The sequence below is a fragment of the Leptonychotes weddellii genome, chromosome 5 (assembly GCF_054177405.1).
Source record: "Leptonychotes weddellii isolate Sample4059 chromosome 5, ASM5417740v2, whole genome shotgun sequence".
Taxonomy (NCBI): domain Eukaryota; kingdom Metazoa; phylum Chordata; class Mammalia; order Carnivora; family Phocidae; genus Leptonychotes; species Leptonychotes weddellii.
This window is the reverse complement of record NC_138373.1, coordinates 23,055,351-23,069,022: the sequence shown is the minus strand read 5'-3', so window position 1 is coordinate 23,069,022 and position 13,672 is coordinate 23,055,351.

Here is a 13,672-nt window from a genome sequence, read left to right as displayed (position 1 = left end):
AGGCACAAATCATCAACAGATGCTCACAGGAGTGGGTGAGAGTTGGACAAGGTACAGGAGACTTGCACAGCCTCCGAGCGTATGCCCTAAAACTATTTATTAATTACAAAGACGCAGAAGTAATTTTATAATGGAGAAAGCTGCACACATCACTTTAATCGAGCAATCAAAGTTAACTCCAATAATGATGGAGCAAACCGACATCATACACTTACTGAACGATCACTGAGACGGGCACATCCCTTGTTAATGATCTGGCCAAAATATAAAACCTGAATCTAATCGGGAGGCATCCAATGAACCCAAATTTATGGACCTTCTAATACTTTCCCAAACACGTCAATATCCTGAAAGACAAAGACTGAGGAAGCATTCCAGATTCAAGGAGACTAGTGATACATGAAAACCAAAGGCAATGCACGATCCTGGACTGAATCCTGAGCCTGAAAAAATATGCTCTAAAGGGTGTTACTAGAACATTTGTAAATTTTTTAATACATTATCTATAGATTAGATGATTAAATTGATGAATGTTGAATTTTTTCTGATTTTGATCACGATGCTGTGGTTATTGAAGAGATGGCTCTTGGCAAACATAGTCTGAAGCACAGCGTGGTAAATGGGGCATGATCATGAAACTGATCTCATATTGTTAAAAAAAATAATAAAGCAAATGTGGGAAATTATTAACAGTTGGTGAGACAAATACTGGATGATCTCACTTCTATGTGGAATCTAAAACAAAAACAGGAACAAATCGAACTCTTAGAAAAAGAGATCAGACTTATGGTTAGCAAAGGCAGAAGCCAGGGGGACAGTTGGGGGAAAGGGGTCAAAAGGCAAAAACTTCCAGTTTATAATACGTACTAGGGCTGTGATGGCCAACAGGATGACTATAGCTAATATTGGTGTAGGATTTATAGGAAAGCCATTAAGAATAAATTCTAAGAGTTCTCATCCACAAAGCGATCTTTTTTTCCTTTTTCTTTTCTTTTTGTTGTATCTGTGTGTGAAGATGGATGCCAGCTGGACCTATTGTGGTACAATCTACATAAATCAAACCATCATGCCGAATGCCTTCAACTTTTATCCTGTTGTATGTCAATTACTTCTCAATGTAACTGGGGAAAAAAAAACAGTTGGCGAGTATGGTTGAAGAGTATACAAAATTTGTACTAGTCTTGCAACATGTCTGTAAGGTTGAAAGTATTACAGAATGAAAAGCTGGAAAAATGAAATAAAATATCAGATATCTGGGGGATAAAATACAATGTGATATGAAAAAGATGGGCGATTACCAAACAAGGTTAAGGATGTGGAGCCACTGAAACTTACCTATCCTGTAATTGTTACAGCCACTTCAGAAAACAATTTGGCAGTGTCTGCTAAGTTGAACAGATCCATACCCTATGACTCAGCAGTTTCACGCTAAGTTATAGACCGCATATATATGCAAATTCTATTAAAAAATATGCACTAGAATGTACTATAGCATGGCTATACCTCATAGCCCAAAATTGGAAATTCCAATGTGATGTGGCATATTCTCACAATGGAGCACTACAGGGCAATGAAAAATGAATTATTTCTACCCACTAAGAGAATGAATCGCACAGAAATATGAAGCAAAATAAATCAGACATAAATAGTGTATCTTACATGACTCCATTTATATAAAGTTCAAAAACAGGCAATAATGAACCTATGGTTGTTAGAAACCAGGACAGTGGTTACCCATTTGGGGAAAAGTGGTAGTGGCGAGAAGTAAACATGAAAATGCTTCTGGAATTCTGCTAATGCTTTGTTGATCTCGGGGTTGCTTATGTAGATGTATCACTTTTTGAAAATTCGTTGAGCTTTACCTTCATGATTCAGGCATTTTTATGAATGCATGTCACTTTTCAATTAAATGTTTACATTAACAAAGAAAACAGGATGATGATTATACTGCATGAGTTGGTTACACTGTTGTTGTAAGTGCTTTCCGTGGATTAAATGACATTGGCAAATCATGAAATATGCACTATCAGGGAGATGTCACTGCCACACACCCTTCGTTTTTGCAAGTGGAGACACAGAGGCCCAGAGAGGTTAAGCAACTTTCTGAGGGTCACACAGCAAGTGGCTGATCAGAACTCAAACCCAGGTAGTCTGGGGGCCTATAGAGTCTGCATTCCTAGATGCTATGTGCCACTGTGTCTTAATGAAGAGCCCTTTGATGTAGAGAGGATCTTCATTTCTTCATCAAAAGGCCTCCCGCATAAACCCAGGATGTTAGGAATTATGCAAATGAGCTTAAAGAATCAGAGACTCTAGTAATAAAGATGGAGAGAGGAATACAGTGCCGAACTAAACCGTGATAATGAGGCTGATCTTAATGCCACTTCTCAGTCCTTATTTGCAAAATTAAGATCTAAGGGGTTGGGGGGGGAGAGAACCACCCCAACTATAAAAGGCAGGGTGGATACCCATGAGATAAGAGAGTTGAAGAAGTGCTAATGATCCAATTAAAAAATGGAATGCAGCTCTGTGATCCTCGTTCCAATTATCATAGATTCTGAGCCCTGTAATATACTCACTGCAGCAAGAGAGTGTAGGGAGAAATTTAATGGTTTGGTTTTGTCTTCTTCTACCTGTGGCAATAATTTTTTTGAATTATTAATCTGTGATTTCTTTGCTGTATGTCTGGTGTTCCACCCCAAAGAGATTTCAGGGATTTTTGCCGAGCAGGCTTTTCAGGTCCTGAATCTATTCATATTCTGTTCAAGTTTAAAATGGGCTGGATTCACCAGATTCAGGGGAGGGAGAAATTGGCAGAGAGAGTGAGGGGTTCCCTCCAGAGACAGGAAGGGGGGTGAAGATGGAGAATGAGCATCCCTTGAAGAGTGGGAACACTGGCTCTCTGTAGGAGCAGCACCCAAGCATATTTGAACTCAGAAGGACAAACTAGAAGAAACGCCTCTAGAAGCTGGGCCCCAGGCCCAGAGGCCCTCTGCCCTACCAGAGGTCTTGGGCCACAAAGCTTGAAACAGAAGCAAAGATCCACAGACCATTTGAATCTCAGCAGTGGGTCCCCTATAAGTACTCAACTCAACAAATATTAAATATACTCAAGGGGCAAGGAAGCTCAAAATTGACTGAAAAGTTGTGTGTGTGTGTGTGTGTGTATGTGTGTTTCCCAACCTAGCAATTTGAGGGCTTAGGGGGAAGTTGCGCTGAAATAAGGAAAATAAGGAGTGATATTTCCTTCATACCTGAGCCTGAGGATTTAGATGCATATCTCCCACATATGAAATGGGACCCCTGTGTGGACTCCAAAGAGCATTTTGCATTGAGAAAAATCACTTGCATAGAAAGAACATTATCTCCTCTGCTTCTCCCGGCGCCTGCTTCATAATTCCCCGAAGCCCCACTCTGCTGTGACAAGCAAGCCTGGCTTGGACTACACATTCCCTTTTCTTGACCTTGGGGTCCAATTGCTCATGAATTCCTGATGTTAGTATTTCTGTCAGGCAGGGCTGTTTTAAGATGACTTCAAGTTTTAACAAAACTGAATTATATATTCAAACCAAGAGTATCTCCCTCCTGTGAGTAAAGATTTGATTGAAACTTGTATGGTGACTGCTATTATCATCACACGTTATAAGCCAGGTGTATCAACCAGGATATTTAAATTTACCTAGAAGCCGCTGTTACTGCAACCAGGGGCAGCACAGAACCATTCAAGTACAGAACTGGGTAAAATAGGAGAATCATCGTGGAAGCTGGAGCCATTAGCCCAGATGTGTAGAAGGCTTGCAGCGATGATGATTACACATCATTAGTGCATCTGCGGAATGAGATCCCTTCTTCCAGCGGGAGAGGAAAATCCACCCAGCATAGGTGAACACACAGCATCATGGCAGCAATGCATTGCATCTGGACTCTGGGAAAAGGACATCCTTCCCCAGGAACAGTGTCTGTGGATGTGAGGAGACCGGAACCTTCAGTGAAGGGTCATTGGCTAACAGAAAAGGGCTGTTGTCTGGATACCAGACAGGGCTGCATAAGCAAGGTGTCAAAGCTGGGTAGCAGAAGAGGATGTCTTGATTAAAAATGAGGGGTGCCAGCAGGTGCATGGGAACTTCATCTGCAAATCCCTGCTCACGTGGAGTCAAGGAAGGGAAGGGACTGAGCTGCAGGGCAGTTTCTCTGACACTTTCTGGTGGGATGTATTTGTGTGAATGATCTAAGCAGCCCCAGTCTATGGAGAGACAACATTTGGAGTTGAAATTGCGACATCAACCATGCAGGGATTCAATTCATTGAAGAAACGGAGCCAGTCGGTGAGGGGCTTTGAGGGCCTCTGAGGGCTGTGGGACTATGTCGATAATGAGGTGGTTATGTTTGGGTGCTCTGGGCAGGCAAGATTTGAGTCCAGATATCTCATTTATTGGCTGTGTGACCTTGGGTAATGACCTCACCTCCCCGAAACCTCCAGATCTTCATCTATAAAATGATAACCTGTCTCAAAACATGACTTGAGGATTCAGTGAGATATTCATGTCAAAGCACATGGCATGTGTCTGACATAACAGTGCATGCTCACAAATGTTAGCTATTATTCTTACCGAAAAGTGTGCAGGGCTGTGTGACATAATGAGAAATATATATTTGGTCTCTGCCTCCAGCTCGTGACAAGGAGTTCCTGAATCCCTTAGAATGTCCTGGGTCACAGGAGTGTCTTTTGTTCTAATGAGATAACTCTCGATGGGCTCCTGGATGGGGGTTGGTCACCAGAAGGACCAAGCCTGGACCTTTCAACCCCATCCCCCATCCATCCAGGGAGATGGAGTAAATGATCGATCATGCCTATGTGATAAAACTTCCATAAAAATGCCTAAACAATGGGGTTTGGAGAGGTTCCAGGTTGGTGAAAACATCCATGTGCTTGGGCAGGAGTGTATATCTGCTCCATGGGGACAGAAGCTCCTATGCTCAGGACTTCTTCAGACCTCACCCTTCATCTGACCGTCCATCTGTATCCTTTAGAATATCCTTTTGAATAAACCAGTACACATAAGTAAAGTGTTCCCCTGAGCTCTGTGAGCCACTGTATGTAGGAGGGGGTTACAGAAACCTCTGATTTCTAGCCAACTGGTCAGAAGTACAGATGACACCCTGGGACTAGTAACTGGCCTCTGAGTTGGGGGGAGGGTGGGCAGTCTGTGGGACTGAGCCCTTAACCTTGGGATCTGCTCGGACTCTGAGTTGTTAGCATCAGAAATGAATTGTAGAAAGGCGCCTGGCTGGCTCAGTCAGTAGAGCATGCGACTTTTGATCTCAGGGTTGTGAGTTCAAGCCCCACGTTGGCTACAGAGCTTACTTTGAAAAATAAATAAACAAAGGTATCACCTATTTAAAAAAAATAAAGAAAGAGTTGGTGTCTGGAGAGTTAGAGAATTTGGTGTGGGGAAAATGCCCACACACATGGTATCAGGAGTGTTCTGTGAGCAGAGAAATAGTTTTCCTTGAGGGTAACGTTCTAGCCATCCTGTGGCTGTGTGAATATGAAAAACACAAAAGGAAGAGCACAGATAAGGAAAAGCAAATATAAATGCACCCTGAGTTTCCCTAAGGCTCATCAGCCCGAGGGAAAAATGAGGTCATGACCAATGATAATTCATATTTCCCTGGCTCTGGACTTCAAATGTAAAATCCAGGACCTCTGGACCCACCTTAACGTTTCATGTGGTCCCTTGTGAAAACAGTTATTTTGCCCTCTTCCTACAGTCCTCCATGAGGGAAGGTCAGAAACAAGTTCACAGGGCCAGGTAAGGGGCAGACATTACAACAGCAGATAAGGTTTACTGAACACTTACTCTGTGCGGGCAGTATGCTGATCCCCTTTGCATGTTGGACCATAGTGAACCCCCTAAACGACTATAGGAGGTTGGTAGGAACTGTCCTCATTTTTTAGATGTACAAAGCCCCAAAAGTTAAGTAACTGGCCCCAAATCATAGAGATAAGAAGTGGGACCAAGAATGTCTGCCCCCAAAGTGGCAGTCTTCATGACTATGCTGTTCTCCTGGGGGACCTTATTTGTTAACCATCATCTCGATTGCCCCTTACAACTCTATCCCCACCATGGAAATCAACTCATTCAAATAGATGCTTGATGGGATGGCCCATAAGACATGCTCAGATGCTTTGAATCCAATTGGGAGCCAAAATTAGGCTCAAAATGAGCCACTACATCCCCTTGACATAAATCAGGTCATTCATAAACAATGGAGAAATTGCAAATGAGCTGAGAGCCCAATGGCTTGCCCCAAATCCAAAAGATGCCATTAAAAAAAAAAATTTAATAGACCTGGAGCAGTCTACTGGGTACAAAGGCCATTCATATAAAATAAATAATGGTAGTGAGGTGGGTGAGAACAAGCTCATAAATTCTCACTTGCTTATTAAGGGAGGTTTCTTTTGGACTCACATTCATAACATATATGACTGCATATAGATGAGTTATAGATGTATGTTTTCCTTAAATACCAAACACTGGCTGCTATTCCTCCCTGATACAGAAAAAAATGAAGTCATAAAGGAATGAATTAAGATTCTGTTTACTTTCCTATTATCAAAGAGAATACTTCATAGCTAGAGGGGAACTTAACGATTATCTATTCCAACTCCCTCTTAACATACGTGAGAAAACTTCCAGTTCAGGCCACACCAGGATTTCAGGTGATTTAAAATTCAAACACACTAGTGGCACACAAACACATTTTAATTTACTTTGTACCCCTGACAGCTCTCATCAAGGTATGAGTTTTCTGTTCAAAGCCAACAACTGATTAGCCTTAATGATGAATGGACATAGAATCCTAATTCGTATTGATTCCAGCTTCAGGCCTCTGCTGCTATTTCAGTCCTGAACTTGCACAATTATTATCCATATTACAAAGCACTATTGATTGTTCTCCATCTTCATCTGAAACACCAACTGACCTATTTTTGAGGACAGTTTTTTTTTTTTTAAAGATTTTATTTATTTATTTGACAGAGAGAGACACATCGAGAGAGGGAACACAAGCAGGGGGAGTGGGAGAGGGAGAAGCAGGCTTCCTGCCGAGCAGGGAGCCCGATGCGGGGCTCGATCCCAGGACCCTGGGATCATGACCTGAGCCGAAGGCAGACGCTTAACGACTGAGCCACCCAGGCACCCCGAGGACAGTTTTTTTTTTTTGAAGGTCATTTGAAACCACTAGGATTATACATGCTGACTGTAGGTAAACCAACTAAATATGGTCTAAGATGATGAAAGAAACCACAGATGAGTTTATCCCAGACCAGAAGAGCCACTGCTTTGTGTCCCAGGAGGCCATAAGATTGATGGAGCAGCTCCTTATCCAACATTGCATCCAAGCCATAGGGTAGCAGAGGCTAAGGGGACGGTCTGGGTGGACAGGAATGAGGGCAACCTTATAGATCCTGATTTTGGCAGTATGGTATACAGAAAGCATTTGGGAGCTTTCAATCTCTTGTGATGGGTACAGAAGGGTTTGTGAGAATCAGGAGACCAAAAATGTCCTCATGGTTGGGGGTTCAGGATGTGATGCATGGACCTGATAAACCAGAGGCGACTACAGAACCACGGCCAGCATCAGCAGAAGCAAAGGGAGTGCATATGCCCGGCTATACTAAGTGGAGACAACAGATAATGATACTTCTCCCCACAGTCTGGCACATCCCAATACTAAGGCTTCACGTCACACCGGGAACTTCAGGTATGCCTGGTGAGAAGGACAGAAAGGAGTGCAAGGGTGAGAGAAGCGTGGGTCAACTGACTAGTATCCAAAAGAGACTGAATCTTAAGCTGGAAGTGACTTCATTTCCTCTAATGCAATTCTCCAGTACGTGATGGAAGTGGATGCTTAAGAGTAAAATTAAATTAGGTTATGAGAAAATATGGTTCCATTTTCACCCATCTAAGTGTCCTGATTGTGAAAATGCCTGTTGCATAAAATAAGCTCCTAATACCGTCTCTGGCTTAATAACATTTGGCTGCTGTAGCTACTGTTGCTATTACTATTACTATTGTTGCTGTTGCCCTTATTATTATATTATAATCTCCTGGAAGCAGGTACAGTATCTTTTGTTTCTGTTTCTCCAATGCTTATCATAGAATACTCTCCTCAGTTCACATGTGATGAACAAGCGAGCATGCACTGCTATCATTTGGAACCAGATGTCCAGGCAGAAGATCCACTGGCTCGGGTCCCTGAGTGACTGATGAGAGGACTCCAAGAACCAGTGCTAGACATACAGCACAAATAAAAAGTGAATCTCTGTTGTGCTAAGCCATGGAGCTCTCGGGGCTGCTTGTTATCACAGCACAACCCAGCCCATCCTGACTGATATCACCTAAACTGTGAAATGTATTCAAGAAGTACCTAGCCTGTGAAATTCCCTCTTAATTATATCTTTTATGAATTTAATCTTCACTGTCTGTATTTTATAGTCAATGAATCCAAAGCTCAATGATATTAAAGGATCTGTCTCAGGCCACACAGTCAGTAAAAAATAGGACCATCTGAGTCCCAAATCCTAGACTCCTAGACTGCCCCCAAATTGAGTCCTTCTTGTACTTACTTTTCAACTAGACAGTTCACTTTGAATTTCACAAGAGATAGCTACTGGATTTATATTCCTTTCCAAGCCATCCTAAAGTAAGTAAGGTTTGGGATAGAGTACCAGGAAGGAGAGATGACAGTTGGAAGACACACAGAGTAGAAATGAAAAATCCTTACTTTAAAATTTGGGATAACTCATGGAGCGGTGAAGAGTGTTCTGAGCTCCTGTAGGCTGAGATAGAATAAAAAAGAATGATAGAAGTATTGGCAAAAATGTGGAGCAACTGGAACTCCCACACATTGCTGGTGGGAGCGCAGAACACTTCAGTCACTCTGAAAAATAAATTGGCAGTTTCTAATAAAATTAAATATACTCCTACTCCCATGATCCTACAGTTCCAGTCCGAGGATGACACTCAAGAGAAACAAGTGCATATGTCCACAAAAAGATTTCCACAAGAAGCTTCACAGAAGCTTAATTCATCATAGTCCCAAACCAGAAACAATGCAAGGAAAACAGATAATTGAGGTATATTCATACAATGTAATACTAATCATCAGGAAAATAGAACAAAATATGAGAAAACATCACAAGGGTGATTTTCAAAAACATTATGTTAAGCAAAAGAAGCCAGACACAAAAGACTATCTACTGTATGATTCAATGTGTGTGAATAGCAAACACAGACAAAGCTCATCTGCAGTGATTGAGGTCAGACAGTGGCTACATCCAAGGGTGGGGGGACTAACTGGAAAAGGTCACAAGGGATTTTTCTGAGATGAAGAAAATGTTCATAACTACATCTGGATGGTGGTGACTCGAGGCATATACGCATGCATTAAGTCCACCGAGCTGTATACTAGATTTGTGCATGTTACTGTATGTCAGCTATGCCTCAAAACATACAAAAATAATAAAAATTAAGAGAGGATGATAGGGGCACCTGGATGGCTCAGTCGTTAAGCGTCTGCCTTCGGCTCAGGTCATGATCCCAGAGTCCTGGGATCAAGTCCTGCATCGGGCTCCCTGCTCGGCAGGAAGCCTGCTTCTCCCTCTCCCACTCCCCCTGCTTGTGTTCCCTCTCTCGCTGTGTCTCTCTCTGTCAAATAAATAAATAAAATCTTAAAAAAAAGAGAGAGAGGACGATAAAAAAAAATGTATCTGCATCTTTAGAGGGTGAGCAGGGCATTTGGGCCCCAGAGCTTTGGTTGCCAAAACTCAGCAACAGAGGGGAATGGCTCTGGAGTTTGAGTAGAGAGGACGTGATCCACACTGGGGTGGTAGGTCGAGGAGACTAGCAATGAGGATTCTGCAAGAGAATGAAGCCTTAGGGATGACTACCTGTGAATGCAAGGAAGACTCTAGAGTATGGAGGTGGGTATCTGTGGTTGTCTGTGGTTGCTAGAGGTGATGCTCTGAGGGGCATCTCTGAAACATCCAGAACAAATGGCCCAGGGCCAGTGTCCACAGCATTGCAGCACAGCTGGAAAAGCACCATTAACAATGAGCCCTCAGGAAACCCAGAACCAAGTCTTGCTTTACTTTCCTAAATACCTCACAGGTCCCAGGACATTTGCATAACCCCGAGATGGGCCAAAGGACCCTGAAGAATGACTGATAGTGAATTGCTCATCAAATCTGGTGGGCTAAGGCAGAGAGCCAATTCAGTTTTAGTAACTTATTCCTAAGTGTTACGGAAACACTGAAGTCACTTTCTTCAGTCAGCCACCCTGAAGTTCCCTGTGAATGTCATCTGTCAGAAAGGGGAGGGCATATTTAACTTCCTGCCAGAAAGGAGAAAGCAAATTTAACTTCCTCATAACTGGAACACTTGGCTTCCCATCCGGTCTCAGGCCCTTGCTGTCCTAGAACCCCAGACAAGTCGCTTCTCCTCTCCGAGATTCAGTGTTCTCACCTGCAAAATGGGGATAGTAGCTCTTACGTCCTTCCTGAGTTGTTGTGAGGGTTTAAAATGAGAAAGTGTGTAATACAGAAAGCCGCATACAGGCCAACTGCTTGGTTGACTCAACGCACTCTCCAGCTGTTTGTTAAGAGGCTGTGTACACAGAGACTGCAGTTAAGTGTGAAGACAGGTCCATTTTCAGAAATAAACTCTCTGGGGCCCCCAGCTGGGAGCCTGAATTCACTCATTGACACTGTGGCTATTCAGACGAAGCGAGGTGGAAACAGAGGCGCAATGACCCAGCAAATTCTAGAGCTGGGAAGGAAAGCATCCAGGCACACTAGAGAAAAGAAAGCAACAGGCTTGGGGCCACTTTCTGAGGAGGGTGGTGGGAGAGGCTGAGTTTGCCATGCTGCCTGTGGTGAAGCTTTCTGGCATCTTCTTCCCGACAGAGTAAACACACACACACACACACACACACACACACTGGATTTCAGGGCTTGGAGACAGGGTGGGACATCCTAAAATCTAGCTGTGAATCTTGTTTCACACTGACACCCAGATTTCTTCCTCTCTCACTGCCCCAGACCAGCCCTCCCCAGAAACATCATCCCCTTCGGAAACTCGCTGTGTGTCAGATTTCTCCAGAAAACAGCAGGCTGTGAGCACACGGGTACGTAAGCAAACCCCAAAAGGACAGTAGCGAGTCTGGGTCTAGTCCTGGCCGGTCCCTAACCTGCTAATGTGACAGAGGCGAAGTCACATCACCTCTCTGAACTTCAGTGTCTCTAGCTACATAATCAGGGCTTGAAGAAATCAATCATTCCAGCTCAGATAATTCGTGATTTTCAATTTTTAAAACTTGTAGGCGTGGGAAACTGGCAAATGAAACCGAGACTTAGAAAATGGAACGAGAGGATATTCTTAAGTCACCATTCCATAAACGTTTGTCAAGCTACAAACTGAAATCACGGTGACAATGGAAGATGTGTCACTTTTACTTAAAGAAGCTACTGACTAGTGAGGAATGACAGAATGCACAGGGGTCTCAGCTCAGCCTGCCAAACCAGCCCCACAAGAACACACCCTGGAAGCACATGAGGAGAGCATTTCCGAGGACCAGGGGACAGGGAATCTTTTCAAATGATGTAATGCTTCACCTGAGTCCTGCTTTAATTTTTTCCTCATTGTAAACATATAGATAAATGAAAAGAAAATGAAAATCACCTATAAACCCACAACTCTGAAACAATTCCTTCAAACACGCAATCTCTCTCTCTCTCACACACACACACACACACACACACAAGGGATGTGTATCCATCCAGTTTCTTGTCTGTCTGTATGTATAGACCTTCTTTGAGAAGCTGGGTCATGCAACCCATACATTTTTTTAATCCATCTCTTTTTCACTTAATATATTGTGAACATCTTCCTCAGAAATTAAATCATTTTAATCATCTTCAGACTATTCAATTAAATGCATGTACCACAATTTGTTTCATGAAGACTCTAAATGTGGACATTTGTGTTGTTTACAATCTTCCTTGCTACTACCAACAACCACACGTGGTAAATGTTTATAGCTAATTTTTTTTGCACACACCCTCCTTTATTTTCTCAGAAGAAATTCCGAGCGGTGAAATCATGGAGTCAAAATCACAGATTTTTTTAAGGCTTTGACACATGGGGCCAGATTTTCTCCCAAAGGTTTTGCTCATTTTCTATTCCATCAGGGTTTCACGAATCGCTAATTTCTCCCACTGTCTCGCCAATTTCTCCCACTGTCTCCTGTCAGTATTGTTACATATTTATTGTTACATATGTAAGCTGCGCTTATTCTGGCCTTTGAAAATGGCCTGTTTGTTAATATTGTATCTCCGTGACGCTTCCATGTTAAAAAGCGTCCTTTGTGCATCTTTTCCTTCTACATTAATTCGAACTATCCTTTTATATACGAAGAATATTGTCATTTTGGTCCCTCGTGTGGGTTGCAAATATTTTCCCGGCTTTTCACTCACACAGCAGTTTGGAAACTGTTTTTCTCACAGTAAAATGAGTCTGGTGATTTAAAGTTTCTGCCTTTGTTCTGCCTAAGAAAGTCCTTCCTTACCATTAGATTTTTAAAAAGACTCTCCTGTTCTTTAACCTAACACTTTATAGTTTGGTTTTAAAAATATTTAATTAGCAATAATTGCGCCTCGGATAAATCTTTATTCAAATGAGTTACCTCTAGGACACAATGGAAGATGATAAAGGGTAGGTTTTATTTTTTACTTTTAGATACTTCTGTAATATTGGTCTTTGGATTCTGTACAATGAGCGAGCACTACTTCTGTCATTCAAATAATTATGAAAAATGTATCACCACTTGGGCTTTTATTCTGGAATCTGAGAGGTAGGAATCTAACTTGTTGGTTCTCTAAATGGTTTCTCGGATGCTCCAACACCCGTTATTTGACTCGGAGCTGAAATCCAGAAGGCATGGAGGAGCGAACTGGGTGAGAAAGGGGAGAAGTACATGCCACTGAGGAGAAACAGTGTGTTCAGACAGGTAAGAAAATAGCCAGTGGGTTCAGGGAATTCCAGGTCAATCCGTGTGACTCGAGTAAAAGGTGTAGATAGAGTCTTCTCAATTTTGGGGGGGTTTAGGGAGGATATATTTTAAAAATTCAGAATTCAAGAATTTATGCATCATGACTTGTGACACTGGTCCGCACCTCCTAGAGCTCATTAACTCTTTAAACATTTGCTATATTTGCTTGATCTTTTGTTCATAGAAGAAATAAAATATTACAGAGGAAGTTAAGGTTCCCATTGATGGTCATTTCCCATTCTATTCTCTCTTCCTGTGTTCCATGTATTTGGTACGTTCCCACTTATGTTCCAGAAAGTGATACCTATGGCTCTGTGTGTGTGTGTGTCCATGCATGTGTGTGTGTGCATGCATGTGTGTGTGGGTGTGCATGAGTGCATGCATGCATGTGTGTGGGTGTGCATGCGTGTGTGGGGGTGTTGAGTGCGTGCATGCGTGTGTGTGGGTGTGCATGAGTGCGTGCATGCATGTGTGTGTGGGTGTGCATGCATGCGTGCATGCATGCATGTGGGGGGGTGTGCATGAGTGCGTGCATGCATGTGGGGGTGCATGAGTGTGT